The sequence below is a fragment of the Rhineura floridana genome, chromosome 9 (assembly GCF_030035675.1).
Source record: "Rhineura floridana isolate rRhiFlo1 chromosome 9, rRhiFlo1.hap2, whole genome shotgun sequence".
Classification (NCBI taxonomy): Eukaryota; Metazoa; Chordata; class Lepidosauria; order Squamata; family Rhineuridae; genus Rhineura; species Rhineura floridana.
Window position 1 is genome coordinate 62623129 of NC_084488.1, and position 15200 is coordinate 62638328.

Below are 15200 nucleotides of genomic sequence, written 5' to 3' on the forward strand. Positions count from 1 at the left end.
AAGGAACAAGTGTTTGCATGAAAAACCAGGCATTTTGCATTTCAGGAGAGACAGAGGCAGACAGAAACCTTCACACACTCAGGTTCCCAAAGACACGTGTCGTAACACCTGTCAGTTGGCTAAAGCCTTATTGAGAATGCAGGACTTCTCACTAGGAATCGAAAGTGGGGAAGCAGGTCTGCTGCCTTGTCAGACTGCCACTGAGCACCTCCACTTATGCTCTGCTTTTATATTTACAAATCAAGCCAATCTTGAAGAAACACCCCCAGTCTCTGGAAACCAAACTTGGCATGCTGCACCTGGAACTTCTCATCACTCAGGGAAGTGGGACATGTGCAACCATCCAATCAACAAACCTCATGAAGTCTCATTCCTGCAGCTCCACACATTGAACCATTTGTGTGCAGCTCAGTCTGGATCAACCTCTGCCACACAGTTTGCCTCCAAGCTGCCATGAGGCATGCAAGTTAGTGGTATGCAGGGGGAAAAGTTGCATGGCATATGGTACGCCATTGCACATGGATGGCTTGCTGTGTGGTGCTATACAAATGGAGTTTCAAGTGGCCTTCACAGGGCAGCCATTGCTTCTGATTCAGGACCTTGAATCCTCCTGTCACTCTTTAAGGCACTTAAAATCAGTGCAGATTCTGCAGGTGAGTCATATGTTTTATATGCCTATGATCTGCCACTCATTAATACAGACACAACCTAAGTGAGCAGCCCTGAAATATTACTTGATGGATAAAGAAGTTATCTAGTTTATAAGATTATGTTCATTAATTCATGACCCTCTAAAATAGTCTAAGTCTTCAGCTGGATCATTCATGAGTGCGCAGAGATCGGGGTCAATATTTGCTAGCTATGCCAATGCTTCTTGTAGTGTGATCTAAAGTAGTGATTAACCGATTTTTCCTGATATAACCATGTAAAATTGGAAGTGAAGAAATATGTTGTTTCAGCTAGAATGAAGGGAGGGAAATTAAAATGGGTAATAATTTGTACTATGTTGTGCCTAGTTTTAAGGGCAATAACTATGAAACAGGACTCAAGGATTAGAAATTATGCACAGATTATGATGTAAAACCTACACTGTAACTGGGATTTGTCCCATACGACAGATGCATTTTTAAACATATTTAATTTAACACATTTAGCAAAGTTTGCAAAATAAATTATTATACAGCCAAGTGAGTGGCTGTATACTATAGCCAGCATGGATTTTTTTGCATTCCGCAATGTTAAGTTGAAAATACCCCCCATGCCATTCTGATGCTTCCCATGAGCTCATTTCAAAACAAAACCTTACAAAGTTTATAGTCCTGAACTCAGAAACGCTTGCTGAACAACCCTCTAAGTTTTCATGGCGATACACAAAACAGTCAAAGAGAATCAAGAGTTCAAAGTGTTAAAAGAAAGGGGAAAAACCAGACTCATGCTGGAGTTTTTTCTGTTATGTTTTCATAATCTGTTGAAATTAATTAAAAATCACCCATGTTCACACAGTGCATGTTATCCTATTACTGACCTTGCCCCATACTCTGACCTTCATATTCCAATCCACTTCCTGTGTAGCTTGGAAGAATTTAATAGCATGTTCCTCTGAGCATATGGTGAGTGTAGCAACACCTGCCCCTCTCTAGGATGCACACCTTAACGTGGTGAGGGGGTTTGAGAGTGTTGAAGAAGCTAAGAGCAATGCCATCAGGAGTCTAGTCCAAGAGGCTAGACTCCTAGCAGGAGCACCCAAGGCGGAATGGTAAAAGCTGAGACACCAGACTAAGATGCATCCAAACTCAGAGGAAGGCAATGGTAAACCACCTCTGAATACCTATCACCACGAAAACCCTATGAACAGAGTATCCAAAATGCAACACAAGATAGTGCTGGAAGATGAGACCCCCAGGTCAGAAGGCACTCACAGAGCTACTGGGGAAGAACAAAGGACAAGTACGAGTAGCGCTGTGACTAATGATGCAGCTGGGTCAAAGCCGAAAGGAAGCCCAGAGGCTGATGCGCACAGATGCGAAAGGAGAGTCCAGAGTTGTACGACGCACACAATAGGAACATGGAATGTGAGAAGCATGAACCAGAGAAAGTTAGAAATTGTTAAGCAAGAAATGGAACGCATCAACATTACAATGGTTGGTGTGAGCGAACTAAAATGGATGGGAATGGGACATTTTCAATCAGGCAACTACAAAATATTTTATGCAAGAAATGAGAAATTAAGAAGCAATGGGGTTGCTTTAATAGTGAGAAGTGAGGTAGCAAGAGCAATTAGGAGCTATAAAGCAAGGTCTGAGCGAGTGATATCAATGAGATTAAATGGGAAACCTATCAACATAACCATCATCCAAGTCTATGCTCCAACGGCAAACGCAGAAGAAGAGGAATTGGGAGAGATTTTACGCAGAAGTACAGGAAGAAATTGATTACACACCAAAACAAGATGTGATGATAATCATGGGGGATTGGAATGCAAAAGTAGGGAACAGAGAAGAATTAGGAATTGTGGGGAAATGGGGCCTAGGAGACAAAAATGAAGCAGGAGAAAGACTTATTGAATTCTGTGAAGCCAATAATTTGTTTCTTGCAAACACATTTTTTGAGCAACCAAAAAGACGAATGTACACACGAACATCACCAAATGGTCAATATAGGAATCAAATTGATTATATAATTGGAAACAGAAGATGGAGAAGTTCCATACTTTCTGTAAAAACAAGACCAGGAGCAGACTGAGGTACAGATCATGAACTGGTCGTATTGAAAATCAGAGTAAAGCTAAAGAAGACCAACAAAGCAATCATAACGTCAAAATACAATTTAAATAACATCCCAGAAGCATATAAACATCAAATAAGGAACAGGTTTGAGGCTTTGAACTTAGTTGACAGAGAACCAGAAGAACTATGGAATGAAGAGAGAGAGACCTCAGTAGATGTCTGAAGAAACTCTTAACATGGTTAAAGAGAGAAGGAAAGCAAAAGCAAAAGGAGATAGAAACACAGTGAGAACCCTAAATGCAACAATACAGTGACTAGTATGCAGGGACAAAGAGAACTATTACAATAGTTACTGTATAGAAATAGAGAGGGTAGAACAAGAGCCCTGTTCCAAATGATTAGAGAAATGAAAGGGAAATTTAAACCAAGAGTAGGGATGTTGAATAATCAATAGGGGAACACACTGACTGACCGAGATGAAATAAAAGGAAGATGGAAGCAATACACTGAAGAACTCTATAAAAGAGATGCCAGGATGACATATTCATTCACGGAGGAACCGTATGATGAAGAACCAGAACTTTTAGAATGTCAGGTGAAAGCTGCACTTAAAATACTTGGAAGAAACAAATCACCACGAATAGATGGCATACCAATATAGTTGCTACAAGCTATTGAGACTCAATCTGTCCAAAGTTTGACAAAAACTTGTCAAGAAATATGGCCCACAGACTGGAAGCATTCCATATATATCCAAATTCCAAAGAAAGGGGACCCCAGGGAATGCAGTAATTATCGAACTATTGCCTTAATATCCCATGCAAGTAATGTAATGCTCAAGGTTCTACAACAAAGTCTCTTACCATATATGGAGCGAGAAATGCCAGACGCCCAAGCTGGATTTAGAAAGGGAAGAGGCACCAGAGTTCATATCGCAAACATATGTTGGATAATGGAACAGAGCAAGGAATTTCAGAAGAAAATCACCCTGTGCTTTATAAATCACAGCAAAGCCTTTGACTGTGTAAATCATGAAAAACTATGGAATGCTTTAAAAGAAATGGGGGTGCCACAGCATCCGATTGTCCTGATGCACAACCTATATTCTGGAAAAGAGGCTACTGTAAGGACAGAATATGGAGAAACCAGTTGGTTCCCAATCGGAAAGGCTGTGAGACGGGGTGTATTTTATCACCCTATTTATTTATATGCAGAATATATCATACGGAAAGTGGGATTGGACCAAGATGAAGAAGGTGTGAAAATTGGAGGGAGAAATATCAATAATTTAAGATATGCAGACGATACCATACTACTAGCAGAAACCTGTAATGATTTGAAACAAATGCTGTTGAAAGTTAAAGAGGAAAGCACAAAAGCAGAACTACAGCTCAACATCAAAAAGACTAAAGCAATGACAACAAAAGTTTTATGTAACTTTCAAGTTGACAATGAGGACATTGAATTTGTCAAGGATTATCAATACCTTGGCACAGTCATTAACCAAAATGGAGACAATAGTGAAGAAATCAGAAGAAGGCTAGGACTGGGGAGGGCAGCTGTGAGAGAACTAGAAAAGATCCTCAAATGTAAAGATGTATCACTGAACACCAAAGTCAGGATCATTCAGACCATGTTCCCGATCTCTATGTATGGATGTGAAAGTTGGACAGTGAAAAAAGCGGATAAGAGAAAAATCAGCTCCTTCAAAATGTGGTGCTGGAGGAGAGCTTTGCGCATACCATGGACTGCGAAAAAGACAAATAATTGGGTGTTAGAACAAATTAAACCAGAACTGTCACTAGAAGCTAAAATGATGAAACTGAGGTTATCATACTTTGGACACATCATGAGAAGACATGATTCCCTAGAAAAGACAATAATGCTGGGAAAAACAGAAGGGTGTAGAAAAAGAGGAAGGCCAAACAAGAGATGGATTGATTCCATAAAGGAAGCCACAGACCTGAACTTACAAGATCTGAACAGGGTGTTTCATGACTGATGCTCTTGGAGGTCGCTGATTCATAGGGTCACCATAAGTCATGGTCAACTTGGAGGCACATAACAAAAACAGCAACACCTGCAATCAGCCCAAATAACAAAAACAAGACGTGCTGTGCTGATCTTGTTTTAGCAGGGAGGAAGCAACAAGATTAAAACAATTGACAGAGTTCAGATAGTCACTTAAAGTATGTTCGATTTACTTTGCAATTTTAGTGAAGTTTCCTATAATAAATCATTTTCTCTTACTTCTGTTTCTGTGAATATGTGAAATACAGCAACACTTTGCAACACTAAAAAAACTCAAAAAACAGTTGTGGAATAATGGCACTGACTATTCTGCAGAATAGTTTCCAATGGACATGAGCAATGCCTCAGTTTGCACAAGATAAAACAGTGGGAGGTGAAATATATTCTAGCAATATTCTAGGTGTGTATGTCTTTAGTTGACCATGCCTACTTTTCCTTAAGTGGAGGGGTTTAAGCATAGCAGGCTGAAAACATGCATCTTGGGCAGGCCAAATTTGTTTTTTCCAACAGCTAGTTTCATTGCTTAAGTAGCAATATTAACATATTGTAATCAGTTTAATTTTACACCAAACTGCAGTTTCAGATTCAACTGTTAATGCACCCAAAATAGAAATAGAGCATAACCTCCAGTTTGAAACACAAAAGGCTGTCTTCACCATCATATGGCATTGACCAATAAAAAGGCTTTGAAATTGATAAAAATAAATTTGACACAGATTTCTAGGATGAATAAAGAGAGAAATATAATTTTCTAGCTTAGATTATCTGTAGAAACATTAGTAACACAGGAAAGAAGCAAAGTAAGAAGAACCCCAAGAAACATACAAAAATGTAATTCTCCATCTTTGGAGATGACAGGTTTTGCCACCACTCATCATATGCTCAGAGGCACATGTTACAAAATTCTTTCAAGCAACACAGGAAGTGGATTGGACTGTGAAAGACCAACCCAAACTGTGTTTGCATTTTTGACAAATTTGCTGGACAGTACAATACCTCAAGGAGGAGGTCAGGTCTCCTGCTCTCCTGGTGCATTCACTATAGCTGCCCAATTTCCCTGCTTTTAAAAGTTTGATAGAAATATCTTTGGCTATAGGCACATCTTTAAACCGCAAGGGGTTTTTTTGCCTATTAGTGAATTTATGCTACATTTGGTATTTGCCTGCTTCTTAAAAACAAATACGCAAAATGAAGGCCTGGGATTATTTGAATTATTTCAATTATTTGGGAAAATATTATATCCAACATAGTAGATTATGCTTTATGATTTCTTCGGCTATAGTGGGACATTAAAACAGCTTTAAAAAAAAAAGAACTAAGACACAATATTTCATATTGGGAACTGACCAGGTAGTACTACTATCCCAGAAGGTCAAAGGAAGAAGCAAGCTGAAAGTAAGAAGATATTCACTGTAGATACCTATTCACCTTAGCCATCACAGTAATTTTTTTTCCGGTAGGGATGGGGGAAGAATCCGCAGAACTCAGAGTCAAACATGGGTCCTCCTGATTCGATCCAGGCAGATTATGATCCAGATTGCATCATGAGTAGCAATGATGGAGAATTTCACAATAATTGAACATGAATGTGAGCTCTGCAACAGTTAGCTCATTTGCGCACCAAGTGAGCCATTCAATTTCCATGCAAGTGGTGCTAACGATCTTTATTGATAACAATTTTTTAGACAACAATGACAACAACAAAAAATTAACAAAATCAATGACACTATTTTCAAACCCAGGATGTATTTAATGACGATTTCTTATACTAATGTTACTCTGTTCATTGTCATTGGTTTGGAGTTACTGTCTGATTAGATGTGCTGAAATGTGTATTCCATTGAACTGTGTTATTGAGGTGAGGACAGTAGCATTAACATTCATTGTTATGTACTAGTCCTAGCACTAGGCACTGAGTTTCAGAAGAGGAAAAAGAAACCTTTTAAAATATTGTTACTGCGAGAGGCTATCTTTTGGGGATACACTCTCAGCTCAGGCACAGATGTGATTTTAAATGAAGTGACCTCAGAGACCTCAGAAATAGATTAAGGGAGGGATCAGGAGGGATGGGATGGGGACAGTAAAAATGAGAAAAGTCAAAACATCTTCCTGATTCCACTGAGCTGCTTGCTCAGAATCAATTTACACTACAATGACTAACAAATTAGCACTCAGCCTTTAGTCTTCAGACTCACCTAACTGAAACTCAATGCCTCTGGGCAGAGTTTTCTTCCCCCTCCTCACATATTCACCCTTTCAGGCATTCCCACACACACACACTTTAAACACCTTGCCACCATCAGCAGAATTGAAAACAATAATGTTATTTTTGCAAATCACCAGACCAGACCAAATTTAATGAAATACGAACCACAACAGACTGAGTTTGAGTAACAATAAAGCAATCAAAAGACAGAAACAGAACAGAGAACTACATCCCTAATAATGAGTTCCCTTTAGAATCCACAGTTCTGCAGATCCCTTTGTGAGGTGGCCTGAGGGCTGTAGCTCTGCCTTTGTCCATTATTATTTTCTTTTTAAAAAGCTCCAAAATATCGTTTATTTATTTTATTTATCAAATTTATCCTGCCCTTCCTCCCGAAGGAGGCTGGGGTATATAACGATACCTATAAACAATAAAACAGTTAAACATCTAAAAATAATTCCAATGCAGATGCAGACTGGGCAAGATACATACTTAAAAGGCTTGTTAGAAGATGAAGGCCTTCAGCAGGCACTGAAAAGACGACAAAGATGGTGCCTGTCTAATATTTAATGGGAAGGAATTCCAAAGGGTAGGTGCCACAATATTAAAAATCTGAAAATAGGTCATCCAGCTGCCCACAGCCTGAAGCGGCTAGTGTGCAGGGCTCCTTGCCACCACATACTTTGAATTACAATAGAGCAAGTCCCCTGAGGGTGACAGGACTTGATGCCATTCCGTCTCTCCCAGAGGGAATTGTACAGAAGTAACATGGTTGCTTCCATGTAAAAACTGTACAAGCACTTCCATGCTCTAACAAAAACAAACTCTTACAGGCCTCAGCAGCAAATGACTTTCTGAAATTAGACAATATATTAGAGAGGAAGGGAGAACTAAATTACCAGTATATACTGCAGGTCACTGAACTGCAATTTAGCTCCTAAGAAGCTGCTAAACGTGAGCCATGCAAAAAACAAATCTTCTTGGCAACTAATGCTGCCATTGGGAAACAGCAGACACCCCGTCTTCTACTTCCAAGCAAAGCACTGCAAGGATCAAAAGGTACAGAGCTGACGCTAGTCAAATGGCCTATTGTAATGGTGCTGCTCTCCTGGCCTTGAATAAGATGTGGGGAGAGGGCAGATCTACAGGAGGGTAAAGTACATACTTGAAAGAGGCACTGTTGGCAGTTCAGCTACAAGTTGTACCTCCCATGAAGTTTATACAGATGAAGGGAAGAACTCCAGGAATGGAGAAATGGAGCAAGGCCTCTGAGAGAAATCCTCATCTTCCAGTGGTAAGGCATCACTTAATTATAAACAAATAATGCTTAGTCATTAAACCTTGCACCACATCATGTATAAAATTATGCATGGCATGGAGAAAGTGGATAGAGAAAAGTTTTTTTCCCCTCTCTCAAACACCAGAACTCATGGACATCCAACAAGCTGAATGTTGGAGAAATAAGGACAGACAAAAGAAAGTATTTCACACAGCACATAAACTATAGAATTTGCTCCTAGAAGAGGCAGTGATGGCCACCAACTTGGATGGCTTTAAAAGAGGATTAAACAAATTCTTAGAGGATAAGGCTGTCAATGGCTACTAGACACATTGGCTATGTTCTTCTACCACATTCAGAGACAGTATGCTTTTGGATTCCAGATGCTGAAACTGCAGGATGGGAGAGTGCTCTTGCGCTCATGTCCTGTTTGCAGGCTTCCATAGGCATCTGGTTGGCCACTATGAGACCAATATGCTGGACTATCTGGGCCATCAGCCTGATCCAGCAGGGTCTTCTTATGTTCTCATGTTCTCAACTTAATGAAAACTGATAGTATTAGGGAAATGAAATGTGGATCCCTCACATAAATTTGCATTGTATCTTCTACAAGCACAGACTTAGAGGATCAGGAGTCTTATCACAGACTGATCTGCTTTAGGCCAGTGGTATAGTGGAAGGGGATCCCAGGGAAGTTCCAGAACTATTTTCATAGCAGGAATGATGCCATCATCTGCTGGAGTGTCAGGCTAATTGGACTTTCCATGCTTTGGCAAGGTGATGAGGAGATAATTATGCTTTCAAGTTTGTTTGGGACAGTTTAACACACTTGGGTCCCCAGATGTTGTTGAACTACAACTCCCATCAACCCCAGCCATCTTAGCCAATGACCAAGGATGATGGGAATTGTAGTCCAACAACATCTGGAGACCCAAAGTTGAAGAACAGAGGTTTAGCATATAGGAAGTCAAAGAATGAGAAAATTTTTAAAAAGATGCTGGATTTCTTTTCTTTGTGGGGTTCCTACTTCACACAAGTTTAAATGGTGACACTTCTTTTCAAGATTGATGCATTTCGAATTGAAAGCTAAAGGTTGCATTTCAGCTGACTGAAAATCTTTTCTTAAAGCACAATGTGTTTTATAAGTTAAACCTATGCAGTAAACACCCACTGAGTTCAATGGAGCTTACTCCCAGGAAACTATGCATAGGATTGCAGACATGGTGATCCTAATAAACTAGGTATTATTATGCTATGCACTGCTGTTCTTTGTGGGTGTATATATATACATACATACATACATACATACACATGTGCACACATATCAATAAAACAAGTTGCCTGCATTGGACTTTCTTTGGGGGCATAGCTATGGATTCTTTTTGGAGAGGGCTGTGGCTATAGAAGCTGTCGTGATGAGCTCCTGTGCTTCAACATTTTCAACATTTGGGTAAATCATTTTACTTCCATCTGCATCACCCCCATCTGTAGAAAATATTTACAGCGTGACACCGAGAAATGATATAATAAAGAAATCCTACCTCCTGTCCTTAGTATTATGGGTAAGGTTACCTATAAGTCTATATAGATGGCTATAGAATGAATACTTATTATCACAATTGATAGAAATCACAGACCTAACCTTAGAAGCATTTATCATGACCTAGGAAATAAAAATGCATTAGACTGGTTTTCATCAGCCCATTAAGTAAATAAAACCTGGAAAATGAAATTGATTGATCTACAAAATGATTTTTAAAAAATGACAGGAAATGTGAGCAGTCAGATCCTGGAGATGGAGCCTGGCACTGAAAATAGTTATGAGAGCAATAACTAAGCTAATAAAATGTGACCACAAATAAACAATAAGGAGCCTGATGCCTTGAGCATGTGAGTTATTAAACCTATTCAGACTTCTGAACAGACATCTGTGCCTCCCCCCAAAAAGTGTCCTTCTGGTAACACGGCTAACTCCATTTATGCAAATCCCAAAATGTGAAAGGTACATGTACAATATTTCCAATAATTATAATTCAGTTATGCAGACAATCCAAATGATGTTATGATGTTAAGGAAAGCTGCTTTATACCACGTCAGACCACTGGTCCATCTAACACAGTATTGTCTATACTAGAGAAGGGAAACCATTGGTCCTCCAAATTTTGCTCCAATTCTGGCTGGGGCTGATGGGAGTTGGAGTCTAAACATCTGGAGAACCATAGGTTCCCCACCTGACCTGGGGAAGCTGACACATCTTTCCAGGCTTTCAAATAAAGGTCTTTCCTAGCCATACCCACAGATGCCAGGGACTGAGCCGGCGACCTTTTGCATGCAGTGCATGTGCTCTGTCACTGAGCAATAGCTCTTCTTCATCCTCCTCCCTTATTCAAATTTTATCATTAGGATTACATATTGATCCAAAATACTTTATGTGTGTGTATCTAACGGCAATGTAAACTTCATGCCCTATGCTGCAATCAATATGTCATTAATTTTGTGATTTAGTAAGTTCTTTGAAAGGGCCATTAGTGGGGACTAATTTTTATGAATGTGGCCATTTCGGAAAATTCTGTCAAGACAGGTATATAGGTCATAATGACAGGTGGCAGAGTTCTTCAGTGAAGAAACTGTTTCAAAGTTTGGGGGCATCACCACAGAAGTGAGTACTCCAGAGAGTAGCATTTTGTAGCGTTGAGGGTCCATGATTTAGGAGAGCCGTGACTTGCATCCTCTGAAAATTCCCACTTAAAATTAAAAAGCTATTACATCTCCCTGATGGTAGTTGTCACTTGCCAGCCAGCACTCAAATAGGGCACTATCTCTTCTAGAGATGCATCACTTTCACATAAAAGCCCCATTCAGACTCCTGCATAAGCTTAGCAGCCATGGAATAAGAGGAAAGGTCCACTTGTGAGATCAGGAACTGGTTAAGAAACAGGAAGCAGAGAGTATGAATAAATGAACAGTTCTCCCAAAGGAAAGATGTAGAAAGTGGACACGGACACACACACACACATACACAGGATTGGTATTGGGAGGGACCTTTGCTTTTTAACTTGTTCATAACTTGATCTATTCTAGAGTTAGGGGTGAAAAGGGAGGTAGCCAAGTTAGCTGATAATACCAGATTGTTCAGAGTGGTTAGAACAAGATGGGATTGCGAAGATAACTGATATCCAAACAGAGTGAATGGGCAGGAAAATGGCAAATGCCATTCAATGTAATTACATGTAAAGCGATGACATGGTGGCAAAAAATCTTAATTTTACATAGATCTCATTGGGTCTGAACTGGTGGCTCATTGGCATATTTTTGTATGTAATTTTGTCACATATAATGTGTTTTGTTTGTCAGGTTAGTGAAAATAACATACAAAATGCATTACATTAGACAAATTGGCATTCAGATATGTATATTAGGAGAAATGTGTTTTAAAATGCTGATGAATTTGCAGCAGGATTTTTTTTTAAAGGTACATGTGGTGAATGTGAGGGACTGAACGGAACTTAATTGGAAAATGAGAAAGCAAAATTTCCAAATTTGTCCATCTCTAGGAACAACTGAAAAGTTGATCTCCCATTCACTATACACCTGGCAGGGGAATGAGTAAGGCTATCATAAGAACATAAGAAGAGTCTGCTGGATCAGGCCAGTGGCCCATCTAGTCCAGCATCCTGTTCTCACAGTGGCCAACCAGGTGCCTGGGGGAAGCCCGCAAGCAGGACCCGAGTGCAAGAACACTCTCCCCTCCTGAGGCTTCCGGCAACTGGTTTTCAGAAGCATGCTGCCTCTGATTAGGGTGGCAGAGCACAGCCATCATGGCTAGTAGCCATTGATAGCCCTGTCCTCCATTAAGTTGTTTAATCTTCTTTTAAAGCCATCCAAGCTGGTGGCCATTACTGCATCTTGTGGGAGGAAATTCCATAGTTTAACTATGCGCTGAGTCAGAGCTTGGAAAAGTTACTTTTTTGAACTACAACTCCCATCAGCCCAATCCAGTGGCCATGCTGGCTGGGGCTGATGGGAGTTGTAGTTCAAAAAAGTAACTTTTCCAAGCTCTGCGCTGAGTAAAGAAGTACTTCCTTTTGTGTGTCCTGAATCTGCCAACATTCAGCTTCTTTGAATGTCCACGAGTTCTGGTATTATGAGAGAGGGAGAAAAACTTTTCTCTATCCACTTTCTCAATGCCATGCATAATTTTATACACTTCTATCATGTCTTCTCTGACCTGCCTTTTCTCTAAACTAAAAAGCCCCAAATGCTGCAACCTTTCCTCATAAGGGAGTCACTCCATCCCCTTGATCATTCTGGTTGCCCTCTTCTGAACTTTTTCCAACTCTATAATATCCTTTTTGAGATGAGGCGACCAGAACTGTACACAGTATTCCAAATGCGGCTGCACCATAGATTTATACCACAGCATTATGATATCGGCTGATATATTTTCAATACCTTTCCTAATTATCTCTAGCATGGAATTTGCCGTTTTCACAGCTGCCGCACACTGGGTCGACATTTTCATCGTGCTGTCCACTACAACCCCGAGGTCTCTCTCCTGGTCAGTCACTGCCAGTTCAGACCCCATGAGCGTATATGTAAAATTAAGATTTTTTGCTCCAATATGCATAATTTTACACTTGTTTATATTGAATTGCATTTGCCATTTTTCCACCCATTCACTCAGTTTGGAGAGGTCATTTTGGAGCTCTTCGCAATCCCTTTTTGTTTTAACAACCCTGAACAATTTAGTGTTGTCAGCAAACTTGGCTACTTCACTGCTCACTCCTAATTCTAGGTCATTAATGAACAAGTTGAAAAGTACAGGTCCCAATACTGACACTGGAGTCCCTACTTTCTACAGCCCTCCATTGGGAGAACTGTCCATTTATTCCTACTCTCTGCTTTCTGCTTCTTAACCAATTCCTTATCCATAAGAGGACCTCTCCTCTTATTCCATGACTGCTAAGCTTCCTCAGAAGTCTTTGGTGAGGTACTTTGTCAAACGCTTTTTGAAAGTCTAAGTACACTATGTCCACTGGATCACCTCTATCTATATGCTTGTTGACACTCTCAAAGAATTCTAATAGGTTACTGAGACAGGACTTTCCCTTGCAGAAGCCATGCTGGCTCTGCTTCAGCAAGGCTTGTTCTTCTATGTGCTTAGTTAATCTAGCTTTAATAATATTTTCTACCAGTTGTCCAGGGACAGAAGTTAAGCTAACTGGCCTGTAATTTCCGGGATCCCCCCTGGATCCCTTCTTGAAGATTGGCGTTACATTTGCCACTTTCCAGTCCTCAGGCACGGAGGAGGACCCGAGGGACAAGTTACATATTTTAGTTAGCAGATCAGCAATTTCACCTTTGAGTTCTTTGAGAACTCTCAGGTGGATGCCATCTGGGCCCGGTGATTTGTCAGTTTTTATATTGTCTATTAAGCCTAGAACTTCCTCTCTCGTTACCACTATTTGTCTCAGTTCCTCAGAATCCCTTCCTGCAAATGTTAGTTCAGGTTCAGGGATCTGCCCTATATCTTCCACTGTGAAGACAGATGCAAAGAATTCATTTAGCTTCTCTGCAATCTCCTTATCGTTCTTTAGTACACCTTTGACTCCCTTATCATCCAAGGGTCCAATCACCTCCTTAGATGGTCTCCTGCTTTGAATGTATTTATAGAATTTTTTGTGGTTGGTTTTTATGTTCTTAGCAATGTGCTCCTCAAATTCTTTTTTAGCATCCCTTATTGTCTTCTTGCATTTATTTTGCCAGAGTTTGTGTTCCTTTTTATTTTCTTCATTCGGACAAGACTTCCATTTTCTGAAGGAAGACTTTTTGCCTCTGAGAGCTTCCTTGACTTTGCTCATTAACCATGCTGGCATCTTCTTGGCCCTGGTGGTACCTTTTCTGATCTGCAGTATGCACTCCAGTTGAGCTTCTAATATAGTGTTTTTAAACAACTTCCAAGCATTTTCGAGTGATGTGACCCTCTGGACTTTGTTTTTCAGCTTTCTTTTTACCAATCTCCTCATTTTTGTGAAGTTTTCTCTTTTGAAGTCAAATGTGACCGTGTTGGATTTTCTTGGCAATTGGCCACTTACATATATGTTTAATTTAATAGCACTATGGTCACTGCTCCCAATTGGTTCGACAACACTTACATCTCACACCAGGTCCTGGTCCCCACTGAGGATTAAGTCCAGGGTTGCCGTCCCTCTGGTCGGTTCCATGACCAACTGGTCTAGGGCAAAGTCATTTAGAATATCTAGAAATTTTGCTTCAAATAATGATCTTAATAATTTGACAGTTTCACAACTCAGGACAAGCAAAGCACTGGGATTTATACTAGAGCTGAACTACTTAGGCCCAGTGCTTTTTGAAAGTTTGGTGGGGTCTGGCCAGGTGCCTGCAGGCAGCCAGGCTGGACTCTGGCCAAGGGCCCCTCCTTAGGCTGGGAGTATGGAGCTCCCACTCTGAGAGCATCAGGTTGCAAGACCCAGAGAACTGGAGTTGCCACAGATCACAGAGCAGAAGCTCCCAGGCACCCCCCATATGTGGGCTTAAATAAGCCTGCCCGCCCCACCTACCTGCTGCATCAACGCATCAGTGGGCATGCCCCACATGCTGCACATGTATGCCTGCCATCACCGAAGACAGCAGAGGGGCATCCCTAAGGGGTTGATGCCCCCATCGCCACCTTGGGTTATGGCAGGTATGCACACCAGTGTGTGCACTGACATGCTGGCATTGGAGGTATATGGGGTGGGTGGACATATTTAAGCACTGTACCATCTGCATAGGAAGGGGGTGTTGGGGAGTATGATCTGTGGGCCTGGGGCAGGCTGGTGTCCAAGGTCCCAATCATGCCTGTTGCCAGTCCTGGGTGCAGTGGAATTCCGAAGAACTTTAGGTGAGTAGTCTTACCCTTAAAGACAAAGTGGCTGAGGGTTTCCTTTTTACAAAA